The sequence below is a fragment of the Schistocerca nitens genome, chromosome 3, assembly GCF_023898315.1.
Source record: "Schistocerca nitens isolate TAMUIC-IGC-003100 chromosome 3, iqSchNite1.1, whole genome shotgun sequence".
Taxonomy (NCBI): Eukaryota; Metazoa; Arthropoda; class Insecta; order Orthoptera; family Acrididae; genus Schistocerca; species Schistocerca nitens.
In genome coordinates, this window is record NC_064616.1 from 890,718,954 (window position 1) to 890,739,577 (window position 20,624).

The window sequence follows — 20,624 nt, forward strand, 5'->3', positions numbered from 1 at the left end:
CAAGATTTTTTAGGATTTTCTGCCGAGTCAGTTCATAGGACTTAAGTTTCGAATTCGTTGAATGCCTCTTGCAGAGCCGTCCTCACATCTCTTATGTTTTACTCTGTATTATTGGTTGGTACATGCCCCTATAGATGATTTTTGCATGTTAAGCTGTATTTTCATCTTGGTCTTAAATTCCAGTAGTGATGATGCCTTCAACCAGTACTTTGTTAGCGTAGTGGAAAGTACAATAAATGAAATTCCATTTTCAGTCTAAGATCCCACAGCCAATACAGCAAGTGTAAGCTACCCATTTAAAAACTGGGAGGAAATACACTCTGAGGACCTTGTAAAAATAGTGAAGTCCTATATGCATTCAGAGTCAAGATATCTGTCGTATGCCCTGCACAGTACGGAAGAAAACAATACCAGAGCTTGTTCAGCCACTAGCCACAGTAATTAACAAGTGTTTATCTTCTGGTGTCGTCCCAGATTTCCTGAAGGTAGCACGGACAGTACCAGTCTACAAATGAGGCGACCCATGCAAAGTGTCTAGCTTCAGACCTATTTCAACAATACCCATTCTTGCTAAAGTCATAGTCTGTAATGGAACATCAGATACAAAATTACTTTGAAAACGATACTCTCTTCCAGGACACACAGAATGGTTTTTGCAAGGAAAAGACAACAGTTGCAGTGGTACTGGACTTAATCACGAAGATAAGGGAGGGTTTGAAGATAAATAGTTTGTGGCATTGACACTCTGCGACCTGAGCAAGGCATTTGAGTGCATCTCACACAAGATACTGATTAATAAGCTGAAGTGTTATGGTATTGAAGGTGTGGCTGTCCAAGCTACTCTTCAATCCTATCTTGAAAACTAAAGATAAATAGTATCAGTCCATGGAGCAACCTCCCAAGAGCAAAAATTAGAGCATGGTGTACCCCAGGGATCCAGCATAGTACCTCTCCTGTTCCTTATCTATGTCAATAAATGGTATCTTTGACATTCTACAGTTTGCTGCTGATACTACACTCTTTGCCAAGGGGGATATGGCTGAACAAGCTCTGTTGGCAGCAGATGTACTCTTTGAAAGCATTAAAGAGTGGTCCATCGAAAATAAAATGAAAATGAATCAAGAAAAAAATAAAACACATGATATGCAGTCTCAGCAAATTTGGCTACCAGGACAACATGGATGCTGTCAAACTACTAGGCTTCATGGTAGACAGCTAACTGACAATGAACACGCACACAGAGTATGTGTGTTCCAAGCTCTCCTGTGTTATATACCTGCTAAGAAAACTAAAAGGTGTATTGTTGAGTGGTACTTAAGATAAGTAAATAAATTAGTGAAATCAAAGTGAAGTAGAAATTAGAAAATAAATGAAAAACTTGGTTTAGTTGTCAGGTGACGCCTGTACATACTGGCAAACAGCGGGCAGAGCAGAAGAGACAATGGCCGTGAAGTCAGCAAGTTCCGCATAAGCGGATGCTGCCGATTCAGCCATCAGGGCATCGCCCGACCGACTCACGTGTTTCTCAGTTGTAAGATGTGATCAAAGGCCCTCGCCTACATTCCAAGAGCCAATGACCGACGTTAAGAAGATTCTTCGAGAAGCTTTTCAATGTGACAGAAGAGGCAATGACCGTGAAGTCGCTCACCTCCAGTGAACTGAAGTGAATAAATACGCGAGACACAGTGGGCTCAAAAAGAAGAGTAGCAGTAGTTTTCAGTCAGTTTCGGTGCCGAAGACCGTCATGCAAGAAGAGACTACATCATACACAAATGCACCAAGTCCGCCGCTGTAATGGAATAGCAAGCAGCAGCCTCGGTGCCAGAAGACAGAACTTAAAAGGTATTTGAAGACTGATTTTTATGTACCTGGGTGACTTGTGAGGATGGGAAGGAGACGGCCTCACATCAGCAGTCATCTGTGAGCTGGGATGAAGATCAGACAGCCGAAGAGTGGCACGCTGGAGTCCGTTGTTCAAGTCCGGGACACTGGCCTTCCCCTGCCGCGCCGCTCCGCTGGCCGACGCACAACACTGACACACGAGGCCGCTTAGAGAAGTGAAACACTGGGACGCCACATCCAAGGTATCACCATCCGATGCACGACTTCGCTCTCAATAATTAAATGGGCCACCGTACGAGGCGCGTCTCCAGTCAACTGGGCGAGACGGTGACACGAGATACACACCACCAGGCGTAATCGGACGCCGCCGCTGCCGCAGCAGAAGGCTTCGCAAACGACACAGCTGCCGCTCTCCGAGCCAGAACATCCAGTAAGAAACAGTTGTACAAAACTGTTACATTTGGTGTCAGAGAAAAAACCCTTGGCTCAGTATGAGGTGTGAATGAATGTAACAGTTCTGACACTAAATGTAACACTTCTGTCACTAAATGTAATTGAGTTTTCTCTTTTGATGCTAGTCAGTTGTCAGGATGAGCATTACTGCAATGGGTATTTAATTCTAAAGCATTATGTCAGGGTGAAAATCCTAAATAAATTAATTTTTCTCTCTTAACGACATGTGGGCAGGGTTGGTTCTTCCTTGGCTCGGGTATGAGGTAGAATGAAACTGCATTTTTACATAAGATAACTTTTATTGGAAGTTTTGTACAACTGTTTCTTACTGGATGTTCTGGCTCGGAAAGTGGCAGTTCTGTCGTTTCTGAAGCCTTATGCTGCGGCGGCGGCAGCATCTGATTACACCTGGCGGTGTGTATCTCGTGTCACCGTCTCGCCCAGTTGACTGGAGACGCGCCTCATGCGGTGGCCCGTTTAATTATTGAGAGCGAAGTCGTGCATCGGATGGTGATACCTTGGATGTGGTGTCCCAGTGTTTCTCTTCTCTAAGCAGCCTCGTGTGTCAGTGTTGTGCGTCAGCCAGCGGAGCGGCGCGGCAGGGGAAGGCCAGTGTCCCGTACTCGAACAACGGTCTCCAGCTTGCCAGTCTTGGGCTGTCCGATCTATATCCCCGCTCACAGGTGACTGCTGATGTGAGGCTGTCTCCTTCCCGTCCTCACAAGTCACCCGGGTACATAAAAATCAGTCTTCAAATACCTTTTAACTTCTGTCTTCTGGTGCCGAGGCTGCTGCTTGCTATTCCATTACAGCGGCGGACTTGGTGCATCTGTGTATGATGTAGTCTCTTCTTGCATGATGGTCTTCGGCACCGAAACTGAATGAAAACTACTGCTACTCTTCATTTTGGGCCCACTGCGTCTCGCGTATTTATTCACTTCAGTTCACTGGAGGTGAACGACTTCACGGTCATTGCCTCTTCTGTCACATTGAAAAGCTTCTCGAAGAATCTTCTTAACATCGGTCATTGGCTCTTGAAATGTAGGCGAGGGCCTTTGCTTACGTGTGACAACTGAGAAACACTTGAGCCGGTCGGACGATGCCCTGACGGCTGAATCGACAGCGTCCGCGTATGTGGAACTTGCTGACTTCATGGTCATTGTCTCTTCTGCTCTGCCTGCTGTTTGCCAGTATGTAACTCTCTAAACTAAACCAAGTTTTTCATTTGTTTTCTAATTTCTATTTCACTTTGATTTCACTAATTTATTTACTTACCTTAAGTACCACTCAACAGTATTGACCAGTACCAATTAACAGTTTATTATGCACTCTTTCATAGCCATATTAATTATGGTCTGCTGTTGTGGGAAGACACTGTAGGTTGTAAGGAGGTGTTAACGCTCAAAAAAAAAAAAAAAAAAAACTGTCAGGATCATTACATCATGTAAAAAACAGGTGTACTGCAAACATATATTTACCAGGTTAAGGATAATGACAGTATTCGGGCAATGTGTGTTTCTATGCCTCTCTAGTGTAAAAGAAAACCAAGGTGATTTCAGCCAGAGGCAAGACATTTATAATCATGACACCCGCAACTAGAGGAACATTGAAGTACCAAGTTGTCGAGTGACTAGAATGCAAGACAATTTTCCAGCGGTAGCCCTAAAAATGTTCAATACACTGGACCGAGAAGTGCAGTGTTAATGTGTCAGGATTGGTGAGGAAGGGAAAGCAGTGGGCACCTGTTGAGATGAAAAATCAAACATATTTTAAATGCATGCATGTTTAATGCCGTAAAAGGAAAGGCAGACCTAGAGAAGCCGCCAAAACTGAATGGGCTGCTGCCCAAGAGAACAGGAGAAGAGAGCGTCTGGTCGGGTCAGAAGGTGCCAGATGAAGGGAGTGGACGACATGTCTGCTCCCGCGGTGGCTGGCCGTGGTTCCACCCCGACGTGACTACTTCCATACACCCCCCCCCCCCCCCCCTTCCATTGGTTGGCCAAATCGCAGATGCACAGTTTGGTAGCGTTGCCTCGTCAGCAACACGTGAGTTTAGCTGCTGATGGTTCAGCACGTGAGTTTCAAAGTGGTTCTGTCCGGTTTTGCAACAAGACTGATCTGCTGCAACTAGCCGCCAGGCAGAAGGCACTGACGGACATCAAGTGAAAAATAAAAATCAAATTTTATACTACTGAATCCATTCAGTATCGGCCTCAACTGTACACCCTTGTCCCCTCTGCAGGAGAGAAGCAGCGGATGGGGGGGGGGGGGGGAATAGACAGTTACTATGGGGCTCCATCTACATCTACATGGTTACTCTGCAATTCACCCTTAAGTGCCTGGCAGAGGGTTCATCGGACCATTTTCGTGCTACTTCTCTACCTTTCCAATCTCGAATGGCGCATGGGAAAAAGGGACATCTAAATCTTTCTGTTCGAGCTCTGATTTCTCTTATTTTATGATGATGATCATTTCTCCCTACATAGGTGGGTGTCAACAAAATATTTTCACATTCGGAAGAGAAAGTTGGTGATTGAAATTTCGTAAATAGATCTCGCCGCAAAGAAAACCGCCTTCGTTTCAGTGACTGCCACCCCAACTCGCGTATCATATCAGTGACACTCTCACCCCTATTGCGCGATAACACGAAATGAGCTGCCCTTCTTTGCACTTTTTTGATGTCCTCCGTCAGTCCTACCTGGTAAGGATCCCATACCACGCAGCAATATTCCAGCAGAGGACGGACAAGTTGAATGTAAGCTGTCTCTTTAGTGGGTTTGTCGCATCTTCCAAGTGTTCTGCCAACAAAGTGCAGTCTTTGTTTCGCCTTCCCCACAATATTATCTATGTGGTCTTTCCAATTTAAGTTGCTCGTAATTGTAATTCCTAGGTATTTAGTCAAATTGACAGCCCATAGATTTGTGCGATTTATCGTATACCCAAAATTTATCAGATTTCTTTTAGTACCTATGTGGATGACCCCACACATTTCTTTGTTTAGTGTTAACTGCCACTTTTCGTACCATATAGAAATTCTCTTGAGATCATTGTTTAATTGGAATTGATCATCTGATGATTTTACTAGACAGTAAATTACAGCATGATCTGCAAAGAATCTAAGGGGGCTGCTCAGATTATCACCTACATCGTTTTTATAAATCAGGAACAGCAGAGGGCCTATGACACTACCTTGCGGAACGCCAGATATCACTTCTGTTCTACTCAATGATTTACCGTCTATCACTACGAACTGTGACCTCTCTGAGAAGAAATCATAAATCCAGTCACGTGACTGAGACGATACTCCATATGCATGTAATTTGATTAATAGTTGCTTGTGAGGAACAGTATCAAAAGCCTTCTGGGAATCTAGGAATATGGAATCGATTTGAGATCCCTTGTCGACAGCACTCATTGCTTCATGGGAATAAAGAGCTAGCTGTGTTGCACAAGAATGATATTTTCTGAATCTGTGTTGGTTATGTATCAATAAGTCATTTACTTCGAGGTGATTCATAATGTTCGAGTACAGTATATGCTCCAAAATCCTACTGCAAATTGAGGTCAGTGATATGGGTCTGTAATTCAGTGGGTTACTCCTATTTCCTTTCTTGAATATTGGTGTGACCTGTGCTACATTCCAGTTCTTAGGAACAGACCTTTCGTCAAGTGAGCAGTTGTATATGATTGCTAAGAAAGGTGCTGTTGTGTCTGCATACTCTGAAAGAATGGCCTTACATAATTTTAACCATACATTTTGGATTTTTTTTTTAATTTTCATTGAAAAATGACAATAATGTGGTAATGAAATCTTGCGTGAAAAAATCTGGACGATGGCGGATGGTGCGGCAGTGGTGTGAGGCACTGCAAATGGTGGCGCATGGCACGGCAATCAGCTGTTGGCGCTGGTAGTGGCGGAGGTCGCTGACCACGGTGGGTAGCGGCGTGCTGTGGTGCACTACAACTTTCACCGGAGTGTATAAGTGGAGGGGGTTTTGGATGAGGCGATGTACGGATCACAAAAGGGGGGGGGGGGGGGGAAGGGGGTTGACACTTTTGACTCACTTCACACGCATACTTTGTTCCTTACACCTAAAGGAGGGCCATGCCTTTTATTTTGGGGGTATTTTACTTATTTACTATTCCTTTCTATTCACTACTGTTTTCTACTGGACTGCTACAGTATGGGGGAACAGGGAACATTCTTGCTCCCATTTCAAAACATAAGCATGATATTCCCCAGGGGATTGCTGTGCAGGGACAGCAGGAGGGGCAAACAAAGTCATGCAAAAAGTCCTTTTCTAAAAGGCTACCCATAGGTATAAAACAATTGGGATAATTATTAAAGGGGTACATACTGAACCAGGAATAACTATACGACTGAGATGATCTGTGATATACGCAGTGGCACGGTCTAGCATAATCTACCCTGACTCTTTGTTCACCAGATCGGTTAAAGATTATACCAGCTGGGAATGTGAGTGATTGGGGATAGATGGCCAATTGTTAGGTGATGGTAGTACCATTGGTTGCTCTGGTAAATACCACATGAGAGTAGGGAGTTGCACATGTTGTGCATAAGATAAGTGTACATACCCCCCACCCCCCACGGTAACAGCCCCGGCGTGTCCTGAGTGAACGGCTCCTTGGGGCGTTTGAATTAACCATTTACAGAATGCAGTTCATGTAAATTAGTAATATTAGAGTGGAATTAGTGATTGTTGCAAATAGTATTCTAACTCCTTTCTCAAATGAATGAGTACGTATGGGTTGAATAGGCTGTGTCGGGAACCTAATGGTGAAACCATTTGAGAATTTGGAAAAGGGGTAGGTAGTCGGTTCTTAAGATGCATCAGGCTAGGCAGAAGGTGATATGGCGGTACTATACTTCGGAGGAGGCTCGGAAATGCAAAGTGCCACCAAACTAAATAGCGGTGCATGGGAAGACACCCCATAATGGCTGGATACGTTATTGTGATGCGTTTCCGCTTCATGTTCCATCAGTTGGAGGTCACTTGCTTACAAACTCCCCTTGGAGTTATAGTCTGGTCAGCGGACATGTTAAGGGCTTAGGTGTGCAAATAAATTTATGGTTGGGATCTCAAGTTGTTGAAGTTACTTGATTTTTGAGAAGGAAGGATGGGGGAAATCATGTTTGCAATAGCTTTTACGTAAGAAGATGGTACCATTCTGTGATAAGTTGCTATTCATTGGTTGATAGCGAAGATAGTATGTTTTAATATGCGTAAGGTCCCTGTAACAGTGGCAGGCAGATGCACGGTCGGTGCGCAGAAAGAGTGGAAGGGGGGGGGGGGATCAGGTAGGGACAGCCGGCACGAGTAGTGGGACGTCACGGGTTGGGGAAGGGCGCGGAAGTAGCAGTAGTGTCAGGTGTTTGAAGTGACTCCACCCCTCGCATTATGGCTGCCGCATGTGCGACTCCTCGTTGGCAGGTCCAGCTGATTCTGACAACTTCATAGTACTGCCGAGTGGCTAAACGTACCTGAGATACCGTGAAAAAGAATGGGCATCTGTGAGGAACGGTAGGGGAAGTTTAGAGGGTCACTGTTGGGTGTGCAGGCCATGCATCCGCGGTACAGGAATACTCATTGAGTTATCTAACATTTCTTTTGGTGCCAAAGTGACGGGTTATGTATCTTCATTGGAAGGAAATTTCTCAGCTAGTACTGCGTGTTATTAAGTATCACTCTGGGTGTTCAAACGGGAAAATTACTTAGTGAAACATGGTGGCATTTCAGGGAAAAAATCCTTAGAGTAAAAAGGTAGAGATGTAATGCAATCACTTCTTCAGAAAATACTCTTATGTAGAATTAACTGTATTGGTACTAAAAATAGAGCTACTGTCCGACCACTAGGCGTGACATGACACGTAAATAACATAAATAAAATACTGGTTAAACTAGGGATTAATTAGGCTAGGCCGGCATTGCAGAACAAAGTGGCCAGGTAAAGCTATGATAACTTCTTCAGAGAGGGAGGCTAGGGCGACGTCTTAGTTATCATAGCATGGGAGCATAAAATACATATTGTATGGGTAGAACATTCATTTGCAAAGGAAAGTAATAAGGTGGTTGCTTAAGCCTTGTTACTTTTTCTTTTGGTTGATATAACTGGGAATGTCTTAAGTATGAAGCAGTACCTTAGTGTTTAATCCCGGATCTAAGGGCATATGGGTGTTGATCTCAGAGCATATCTAGCGCAAGCTGGGGGTGGTGGAACTTTCCATTTTCTCTGCTTCACAGGGGGAGCAAAACCTGCTGAAGGTCCGGCGCTCGTCTCAGAAGGCAGTGGGAGAGGCATAGTTCCTGAATAGGATCAGTTTGCGGTCAGGCCATTGTAATTCGCCATTGTAATTCTGCATTAACAGGAGAAGTGAGCTGAATGATTGAATGTGATCCATCAAAAAGGGGGTTAGTTTCTTCACTCTTCCTTTCTTTACACTAGGTTTTTTTAGCAAAACCAAATCACCAGGTTTATAGGGGTGGAGGATGGCATTTTTATTTTGTCTTTCCATCTGCTTCCTGGTTGCCTTGCAGTTGTTCCCTTGTACCTTCTTCCAAATGGCCTTCAGGCAGTGGGCTAGCCCCTTAATGGCTGTGTGATTGATTCTTGGAGGTAATTAATTGATCTCAAAGGGAGATTCCATAGGGCGGCCAAACACTATCTCATAAGGGGTATGTTCAGTGGCTTCGTGGAAATGGCTATTGTACGCACTTGCCACATACGGAATGTATCTTTGCCAGTCACTATGGGCTGAGTTGATGTAATAGGAAAGCATTCATTTCACAGTGTGATGGACACGTCCACTGCGGCCATTTGCCTGGAGGTGAAAAGGGGTGGTTCTCCATTTTTTAATTCTCAGCAATTTGCAAACTTGGAAAAATAAGACGGACATAAAATTGGTTCCTTGATCAGTTATAATGGCTTTAGGGCTTCTGAAAGGAAGGACAAGATGATCTACAAAAGCTCATTCTACTGTTTCAGCTGACATGTCAGCAATGGGTACCAAAATAAGGTATCAGGAAAAGTAATCAATAATGGGTAGGAAATATTTACTTCCTTGTGTACTTACGGGAAGTGGCCAGTCTACGTCCAAAGCTACAAACTGAAAGGGTTTTGACACCTTGGGAAGAGATGGTAAGGGAATTTTGATTCATGGGGATGGTGCTCTTTGGGCACATGGTAGGCAATTTTTTGTATACTTGGCAACATTTCACCATATTTTGTCCCACCAATACTTCTTGTCAATGCAGGTGTTTGTGGCTCTTCGTCCACTGTGGCAAGCTTGGATGCTGTTATGGCACTGGGCAATAATTCTGGATTGTGTCTTTAGGTATTACTATATGTTTAGCCAGGGGGGTCTTGCGGTATAGAATTTCATCCCCTGTAACAAAATCCAAGTGGGAGCGATACAGGAGAGAATGAATGGTTTTTCAAAGTTGAGATAGATCAATAAGGGGGAACTAGTCACAGCACCTCTGATACGCTGCACAGCAGCTTCACACTCGCGGGTCCATTGATAGGGTACATTTTTTTTCAGCAAGTGGGTAAGGGGTTTAGCTATTGTGGCATAGTCCTTTACAAGACAAATAATAATTGCTGAATCCCAGAAAGCTTTGCAATTCCTTTATATTGTTAGGGGAAGGAAATGTTATAATTGCTTCAATTAGATGGGGGTCTGACTTCACTCCGTCAGCACTAATAATATGGGCCAGATACTGTACTTGACTCTCAGCAAAGGAACATTTTTCTATTTTCAATCTTAAATTGGCACTTTTTAATCTAGACAAGACATTTCTTAACCTAGTAACATGCTCACCTATGGTTCTGGAAAAGAAAATGATATCATCTAGATAAACTAAACACATTGTGGGTTTCAGTCCTTGTAGCAGTAAGTTGACAAAGCATTGGAAAGTGGCTGGCATGTTGCGCAGCCCGAATGGCATTCTCAGAAATTCATATAGACCAGAGGGAACTACAAATGCTGTTTTTGGCCTGTCATGTGGTGCAATCAGTATTTGGTGTTGCCCACTCTTCATATCAAGGGTAGTGAAGTATTTTCAATTTCCTAACCTGTCCAATGTTTCATTGATATGGGGGAGATGGTAAGTATCAGGGAAGTTACCTTATTTACTGCTCTCATATCGACTCAAAGATGGTAGGTCCTCTCTCCATTGATTGATTTATTTGGGACCATGATGACTGGGGGCGACCAGGGACTGGCAGAGGGTTGTATTATCCCTGCCTCCCTGCCTTTAGCTGCTGTTGTATAGTTTCCTCCACAACAGGCTGGAGGTGATATGGTATTCTATATGGTTTCTGCAGAATGGGCCTCGCATCTCTGGTGGGAATTTCATGGTAAACAAGGCCAGTAGCTGGCAAATAATGCCTCTCCTCGAATAATCAGAAGTGTTCTTCCAAGAAGGAGTACAATTTGTTTTGGTCAGCCACAGGCACATGAGCTAACTTATCTTTGAATTTGTCTCTGAGCACGGGAGCAATATGACATTTGCTGCGTTCCGGAAGCCGTTGTTTTCGGTTAGGTTTTGGCTTCTCTTTTACACGGTGGTTTTCTTCAATCTTGTGGCTGCTAGCTATAATGGTGCCACTAGGAATCTCTACCTCTTTTGTTCCAAAATTGTCCAAACAGACGGGAACATAAAATTTCTTCCCCTGCACTTCTGCTGTCGTTAAGCCACGTTTAATATGGACCCGTAATCTATCAAGGACATCATTTTGACAGAGAGGGTCCACCAATATGGCTGTTCTCGGCAGTTCACAGGGTTTGACCCCAAGCCAGAGAATGCTGATTCTAACAGAGGTAGTTGTGCATAATGCCCACGTTTGCGCGGAAGGAACCTGTGGAAGTGGCCACGTTTCACAAGTACCTTGCGACAGAACGACGTGGGGGCCGTTGAAATGGTGGGTTTCTTCACCGAGACAGACAGTTTGCGTTCTGTAATATACTACACTCTGATAGTGGTGGAGGAAATCACTCCCCAGGATGATGTCAAAATCTAGCCTTTGTTTTTGAATTATGTCCATGTCGAAAAGGTAGTGGCTGGCTCTGATTTTCTACTTAAATTGGAAATACCCAGAAGGTATGATATCTCATCACTCAGACCATTAATGTGGTGATGGGATGGTTTTAACACTTGTCTATCCCCACATCCTACGACTAATATGCTGGTTTGCACTCCCGTGTCGACAAGCACTCTTACGTTCTATTTTAGAACTTTGCTGTTGAGGAGGATATTCGCTGCCTCATTTACAACACCGTGATGGACTAGGTGCATGAATTTCATAGGGGGTGTGGTCTGGCAGCGTGACTTGCCCCCCCCCTCCCCCCCTCCCTCCCCCTGACCATTTCCCGGCTGATTTTGGATTCGTGGTGGATTGTTGGTGAATTGTTCCCTCTGATGATTGTGCGAGGGGCCCCTGTTTCCCAGGTTCTGCGGGCATTTTTTACTGATATGCCCTATGGTTCCACACTGAGAGCAATAAGGTGCACGGCAGCATGGCCTGCCTTTAGGTAGCATTGGCATGCTGGCTCATATTTAAAAATTGAACGTCATTGTTCATTCGGACACACCGAACTGGCAATAAAATGTGCCACCTCCTCTCACAACATCGTGAGTCGTGTGGCATCATGCAACAAGGCGAGCGATGCTATCTTTACCTCTCTTCCAACATACAGGTCAATTCCACGTATAAATACGTCAATCGAACGGGCTTCTGCCTTCTCAATTAACACCTCGTTATCGACGGGGTCCGAACCCAGCGTGTAAGTGCGGCAAGTCACAGTGCAGATTCAGTCAGCAGATGCCTCTATATCCTCCCCTTGCTTCTGGTGTAGGGTGGATAACTTGTCCCTGTAATAGTGGGTGTCATGTCTGTCTGAATATCTCTCTTTCAACCCAGCTTCTAACCTGGCAAAAGAGTTGGTGTCCCTAAGGGTGTGAACTGATTCAATATAGGTACAGGCGTCACCTGACAATTTAAAGCAGAGTACAGTTAATAGGAAATCTTTTGGCCAAGCACAAATGCAGCCTATATCTCAGACAGTTTGTAGAAAGGAATTTATTTGCTCATTAGGTTTTCCAGAGAATGTGGGAATGAAATCGACTGAAGGGGAACTGTTAGCCAAAGTTGCAATGGTTCTTGAGGTACTGTGCTACTTAAGGTGCTTGCAGCCGTGATTTGCGGTGCAGCAGGGTGTATTTCTGATGCACATGGATTGGCAGACTGGATTTGAGACAATTTTTGGCATTCTTCTTTCGAGTCTATCTTCCTTAACATTAACCTATCAATTTCTGCTTGGAGGGTAGCTACTGGGTCTGGTTTTTCCATAGCTGGGGAGTTCCATTTGCTAGTGGCAGTACTATGGGTTTGAGGCATGGTTACAATTTTGGGACACCTAGTGCTTGCTGAAAACTTCACAATGAGAGCACAAAAAAACAGGCCTACACTCAACAGCAAAGAGGCGGCAGTGAAGAAAACCTGAGCAACGAACTTACATGAGCCGTAGTTGCAGCAGTGGTAAGTTGTTGACAGCTGCATCTTGTTGGACAATGGCAGTAGGAAACGGTGGTGAAGATGATGTCGGGGGTGTCGATGGCTGTGCGATGTACCTCAGCTAGTCGGCTGGAACATGTGCATTTCCTTGATGGCGGCACATGGCCGGAACATGCCTCCACGCTACATCGGAGCGACGCAGAGGACAACTACCAACAGCATGGCGTAGCACTGGACTGCCTGGAAGCGGCATCGATACGGCTGGCTGTGTGGTGCGGCAAAGCGCTTGGCCATGCAAGCAACCTGGCATTCACTGTGGCATCTGTTTGGAAAGAATGTCAAAACGGCGGAAGGCTGCATGGCGAATGACAATGTGCATCGCAACTTGTGCATCAAGCGTGAAGTACTACTGGCAGCTTAATTGGGTATGGCAGTTATATCAATAAGACAGGCCTAACGGTGAGCTATCCCACTTCTGACACCAGATGTTAACTTGTCAGGATTGGCGAGGAAGGCAAAGCAGTGGGCACCCGTTGAGGTGAAATATCAAACATATTTTAAATGCATGGATGTTTAATGCTGTAAAAAGAAAAGGCAGGCCTAGAGCAGCCACTGAAAGTGAATGGGCTGCTGACCAAGAGAGCAGGAGAGGAGAGCATCTGGTCAGGTTGGAAGCTGCCAGCAGAAGAGAGCGGACAGCGAGTCCGCTCCGGGCGGCTGGCTGTGGTTCCACCCCCACGTGACTACCTCCAAACCTCCCTATTGGTCGACCAAATCGTAGACGCACAGTTCGGTAGCATTACCTCATCAGCAACACGTGGGTTTAGCTGCTGATAGTTCAACACGTGAGTTTCAAAGCGGTTCTGTCCGGTTTTGCAACGAGACTGATCTGCTGCAACTAGCTGCCAGGCAGAAGGCACTGACGGACATCAAGTGAAAAATAAAAATCAAATTTTATACTATTAAATCCATTCAGTATCCGTCTCCACTGTACAGCAGTCTCTGCCACTAGGACTGTTCAAAAGGACAATTGCACAGGACTTGAAAGGACACCCATTATATTCTATTGGAGAATATATGTTATATATGCCCTTATTGTGAATACTTATATATTTTATCTGCTTGTTATACATGAACCAATGTTTCATAATTGCCTTAAAGGATGTCAACATTTTACATTTTCAATGCAGAAGGCATAGTTGACGTATCTTGTCTTAATCTAATCAAATAAGCAATTTAAAATTGTTTGGGATCCAACTAGGACATATACTGAAACATTCCTTGCCCAGCACTAAGTGGTGGTCGAGCCGACTAGCTGCAGACCTGCAGAAAAGTGACAAGTGCCTACACTTCTTCTTTGAGACATTGTGGCTACTCCGTCGCTTGCATGTTGTTGGCAAGTCGGAAGCCATGCATTTTACCATCCGTCACTTATAGTACTATTCTTGCTATGCCTCACTCCACAAAGAACAATACCATGCAGACTTGCAACCTCTGGTTCATTATTGCAGTTGTGAAATGGCCCAGTATCACAGTAGCATACCTGTCTCCTTCTCCTACAGCTGCCCAACAAGTCACCAAATTTTCACCCCTGGTGGTGAAATCACCTGCTACACAGGCCAGAAAGTACAAAAGGAAAACTCCTGTGACAACGTTTTATGTCCCTCCAGCCAACAAACATCTGAATCTTCATCTCCCAATTGTAAAAGTGTGAAGAAATCAAACAAATGCAAATGGTCTTCTCCTTCCCTGAATTGGAGATCCTCTTCAACGGTGTTGTCGCATGATGCCCCCAACCGGTTGACCCCCATTTCGCCAGTGCACATTGCCTTTTTGTGCTCTTGAGTTTGCAGGCTGACTCAGGGAGAATGCCAATGCCTCTGTAGATTTCGTGGAACAGGATCTTCCTGCCTCTGCACCCTGTAGCAGTGAGTCTACAAAGGCTGGCAAGGCCGGTCAGTACCACTGGGCCTTGATGACCTGTTCAGGCCGAGTTTAGTTTCTTTAGTTTTAGTTCATGTGTCCCCAAAATGATCAGGTAACCCAGCAGAATAATATTTTTACTTTGGAAATGGAAAAAAAAAAAATGATTTCAAGTGAAGACAAATTCGTAAGTACCTCTTACCATCATTTACACATTCCTTGACTTTTCTGAATGCCATTTTCACATACCCAATTTAGCAAGTGGAATCATTTGAAAAAATTGTTTGAAATATGTGCACAGTAAATCATAAAGAACCATGTTGTCCATTATTTATAAAACTTAGATTATTATATTTTTGTACACCAGGCATGAATTACTTGAGGGAAACCATTTTGTTCATTCACATGATACAAGAAATGAAAATTTTATGCTCCCCACCCACTTTCTCAATCTGCATGCTCAGGGACCTCAGTATACAGGAAATGAAAATTAATAATAAATTAAAAGGGAACAAGGTAATGCAGATGAATTTAGGTCCCTTAAAAGAAAGCTATATAAGGCACTGACACTGAAATGTTATTACTCACAAGATGAATTCAGGCAGGGCAAACTGGAAATTTGAGCTGAATGCAATGTGTTACATCGCCCAAGACATATCATTATAGTGTTGTTATTTATTTCAATGTTCTTATTTATTAGTTTAAAAATGATTGCAACTGTATTATAAATTTTTGACATGTCTTCTCTGCACAAACCAAACGGATTGCAAATGCATGTCATGAGATGAGTATACCACAATTCCACAATATTTCAGCATGCATATGGCTTCCATGTAGTCTAAGAGTCACTGTATAGTGTGTGGCAGAGGATATTTGGTGTATTAGTATAATTTTTCCTTCAGACTCTTCTGTTTGCTGTTGACAAGTGCTTTGGCAATAGAAGTTTGAATGGAATTAAAGTTATCCGTCATTCTGGGTTTGCATGGTGGTTTGTGTGATATAATAAATATGTAAAGTTTTGGATGTTAATTATTGCAGTCACAACAAATTTGTTGTTTTGTAGTGTTATCTGAGTTACATAAAGCCCAGAGCAGCCAATGCAAGCCAATATGGGAAGCAAATGTTTTCTTTGCATGTCTTAGAGCTTATATTGGACCTGTGAAAGTTTTTGTGATGGGTACATTGCAAAGTACACCTTTTTAAGACATTAGAAGCAATCTGTAGCACTAAAGGTCTTCATAGTTTGTGTGAAAATTCCCTCCATTAAGTTTAGCATACATAAAGCATGCCAATCTGTATTTGCCCTGATTTTACAGAAAGTTATTGCCTTTTCTTCCATTGGTTGTGAAAACTGGTTAAAGGTAGGGGCTTACCCTCTTTTAATGATAGCCAGCTTATAAATTGAATGTGCCTCTTAACATTTCTGCCCAGATTGTCTTTGGATGAAATTTTGCAAATACATAACTCTGGCTGAATAACAATGCCATTAATAATGTGAGTGTGAGGAAATATGATTTGTCCATGCATGACTCAGAACTATAGGTGCCAAAGCTATTTGATCGTGGAATGAGTCATAACATATATACAGAATTCCCAAAAGGCTGTTTTCTCTAAACCACAGCAAGAATGTTATACACAGATTAGGGGGAAAGTCTCTTGTGGAAGCCTTTCCACTTAGATTTTAAAATGTCAGGTTTGTAACTTTTTCATTTCTGTTGGCAGGGAAAGTGCTATATAATGCATGCATTTTTCTACAGTGATTAAAAAGTGTTCCCCAACTTTAAATTGTTTTTCTATCTTTATGGTCAGTGAGTAAGTTACTTTTCCTTAAAATGACTTGGTTATAAGCTAAAAAACCTGTTAAGTAATTTATGTGCTCAAATGATAATACTAGAATTCATAGATCTTGACTGTTACCTACAAGAAGTTTGCAAGTTAATATCAGAAATCATTTCAACAGCATGTTAGGAGCTGAGCAAATCTCTTAGAAAAGCTCCAAGTTAACTCAGATTATCATACTACAGGGTGTCCATAATTAATATCCTAGATTCGAAATACTGTAGAAAGAGGACCCTCCTCAGAACAATGTCAAATTTGAACAGCATATCATTGACACAGGGGAAAACATCATGGGAAAAAATGACCAGTATATGACACTGTAAGCATCCTAATATGCACACTAATAGATGAAAGCCACATAGCTGTTCCTTAATTTGCATCAGAGACAACCAACATGATTGTTTCCTTGCAGGATCATCTGCTGCTGGGAAAGCTCTTTCACAAGAATGGTGACTGTGCACCAGTACCTTTTCAGAAATCCCGGACTCTGAAGGGTATGAAAAAAGACATTGGTCCAATGTCTGCTAAGGGTCTGGAGAAAATCATTAGCAAAAATGAGCAGGTTGGTTCTTTAGAATTGCACTGTGGCAGAGAGAGTAAGGTAGTTGATTCAACGTCTGTCAGAGATGTGGCTACAGTATTGCAGGAGGGTCTGAGCAGTGTTGTGAAAACATGCAGTGTATGGGGAACTCCCAAATTCTGGATATGCCTACAAGTATGGCATATACAATCCTATGAAACATCCTGCAGTGCTATCCATAAAGAATCACCCATGTTCAGGAGCTGCTTTCTTCTCAGCTGCCAGCAAGGCAAATGTTCACTCTGGAATTTGTTACTCACTTGGAAGTGGACAATGAATGGCCACAGAACATTCTGTGGATAGATGAAGTACATTCCCATCTCCAAAGACACATCAATATGTGGAATTGCAGAATATGGATAATGGAAAATCCACATACATGTCAACTGGTAGCACTTCATTCTGCAAAGGTGACTGTTTGGTGTGGGTTCACAGCATTGTTTATTATAGGGCCATATTTTTCAAGGAGATGAGTCATATGGGTCCTGTTACCCGTTCTGTCACTGGTAAATGCTATGAGAGTCTTTTGTGAAGCAACATCACTCCAACCCTACGCAGCATGGAGGTGTGGGTGGGATCATTTTTATGCAAGATGGCGCTCCTCAACACATTTCAGAGCCAGTGAAGTGGTTACTTTAGAAAAATTTTGGAAATGCTAGAAGTATCAGCTATAATTTCCCCACAGCCTCATTGTCTGCATTGCCTGATGTTAATTTGCGTGATTTCTGGCTGTGGGGTTATCTGAAAGATGTGTTTAGTGATCCAATTATGAATGTAGCTAAACTGAAGGCATGACTTGTCAACTCATTTTGAACATGACACATGAGACACTCTGATCTGTTGTGGAACATGCTGTTTCTTGATTTCAATGTGGGGTTGATAATGGTGGACAGCATATTGAACAAGTCTTGGGAAGTCTCATGATGATTAGAGACCAATGTCATTTTTTTATGCAGTTTTTAAACTCAGGAGAGTTAAAATCTGATATTTCCCATCTGATGTGGTATGACCTTCCCTTGATGGATGAGCTTTCCTAATGAACAGTCCCACAACTGCCAACTGCCAAACTTGTGCAATCATGCACACTTAACAGTACAGATGGTGTAAAGTGCAACTCAAACCATAGCCATCATAATGCGATTCATCTGTCATTTGTACCCAACCCATTTACATTAATATGCTTTCAGTGCCATCTGTGGCTAAATTTTTTAAATTTATTTTCTTTTTTGTTCCCTGACATTTCCCCCTATGTCAGTAATATTCTGTTCAAATTTGACATCATTCTAAAGAGTGATTCTTTTTCTATAGCATTTTGAAACTGGAGCTTTAATTATGGACACCCTGTATTAAACATACACTACGTGATCAAAAGTATCCGGACACATGGCTGGAAATGACTTAAAAGTTCATGGCACCCTCCATCGATAATGCTGGAATTCAGTATGGTGTTGACCCACACATAGCCTTGATGACAGCTTCCACTCTTGCAGGCATACCTTCAATCAGGTGCTGGAAGGTTTCTTGGGGAATTGCAGCCCATTCTTCATGGAGTGCTGCACTGAGGACAGGTATCAATGTTGGTCGGTGAGGCCTGGATGTTGGTCGGTGAGGGCTGGCATGAAGTCAGTGTTCCAAAACATCCCAAAGGTGTTCTATAGGATTGAGGTCAGGACTCTGTGCAGGAAAGTCCATTACAGGGATATTATTGTCAAGTAACCACTCCACCACAGGCTGTGCATTATGAACTGGTGCTCGATCGTGTTGAAAGATGCAATTGCCATCCCTGAAATGCTCTTCAACAGTGGGAAACAAGAAGGCAGTTAAGACATCAATGTAAGCCTGTGCTGTGATAGTGCCATACAAAACAACAAGGGATGCAAGCCCCCTCCATGAAAAACATGACCAAACCATAAAACCACCTCTTCCGAATTTTACTGTTGGCACTACACATGTTGGCAGATGACGTTCACCAGGCATTCACCAGACCCACACCCTGCCATCAGATCACCACATTATGTATCATGATTTCTCACTCCACATAACATTTTTCCAGTGTTCAATTGTCAATATGCTCCTTACACCAAGCTAGGCATTGTTTGCAGTTACCAGCATGATGAGTGGCTTTTGAGCAGCCACTCGACCATGAAATCGAAGTTTTCTCATCTCCCATCTAATTTTCGTAATACCTGCAGTGGATCCTGATGTAGTTTGGAATTCCTGTGTGATGGTCTGGATAGATGTCTGCTTATTACACATTATGACCCTCTTCAACTGTCAGCAGTCTCTGTCAGTCAAGAGACAAGGTCAGACTGTACACTTTTATGCTTTACATGTTTCTTCATGTTTCCACTTCACTATCACATCAGAAACAGTGGACCTAGGGATGTTTATGAGTGTGGAAATCTCGTGTACAGACGTATGACACAAGTGACATGTAATCACTTGACAACGTTCAAAGTCCATGAGTTCCGTGGAGCGCCCCATTCTTCTCTCACAATATGTAATGACTGCTGAAGTTGCTGATATGGAGTACCTGGCAGTAGGTGGTCTAGTACCTTCTGCCGTGGAAGTCGAACACGCACCAGAACAAATGGACGTGGTCAGCCCATAGAGGGCTCCGCCTCCATGGCGGCTATTCCACGCAGCGGCTCTCGCGCAGTGAGGGCGCCACCACTACGCCAGGTGCGGACAGCGGCCAATAGCCATTCCCTCCGGTTTCGTATTTAGGGACCCGCTCTGCCCTAGTCCAGTCAGTCTGGTACTCACTCTGGATTTCATTTCTATCTCGGTGGTACTGCGTTCTGGTCGTTGCTCATTGTTGACATTTGCCTGGCTCTGGTTCCGAGTGGATTTACTGTTGGTGTTTGCTGTTGTGGTTTCCACAAGACTCCGTTGTTTATCTCTTCCTTGTTGTGTCGGTCCTAGTCGGTCATGGTCGGTTGTTGTCAGTTGTCGTTAGTCTGTCGTCCGACGCGTCCTGTGTTTACCCGGTGGTGCTTGCTCCACCGCCGGCGGCTTACCCGCCTGGCGGCTCTGATCCACAGCCCAAGGTGTTCCCGCAGTTTGTTTTGGTTACAACATTGGCAACGAGGTAAATGGAACATAGGAGTATGGAAGAGAAATTGCTCACTCTCTTAGAGCAACAGCAACAGCTCATGCGACAGCAGCAGCAGCAGCAGCAGCAGTTGGAGGTCTACAGACGTCACTGCAGTTGCTTTCGGACAGGGTCAATAAGCAGGATTCCCACCCACCTCCCGTCGTGCCCCCAGTGCTTCTTGGCCCACACTCGAGCTGACTGTCCCCATCGCTGGAAGACCTGTTCGCTCTGTGAGAAAGAGGGCCACCTTTGATCAGTCTGTCGTAGCCGCTCGACCTGCCCCCGTCCCGCCCCTGCGGGCCAACAGGAAGCCGTCCATGCTTTACACGCAGTTTCCCCTTGGACCGACACATT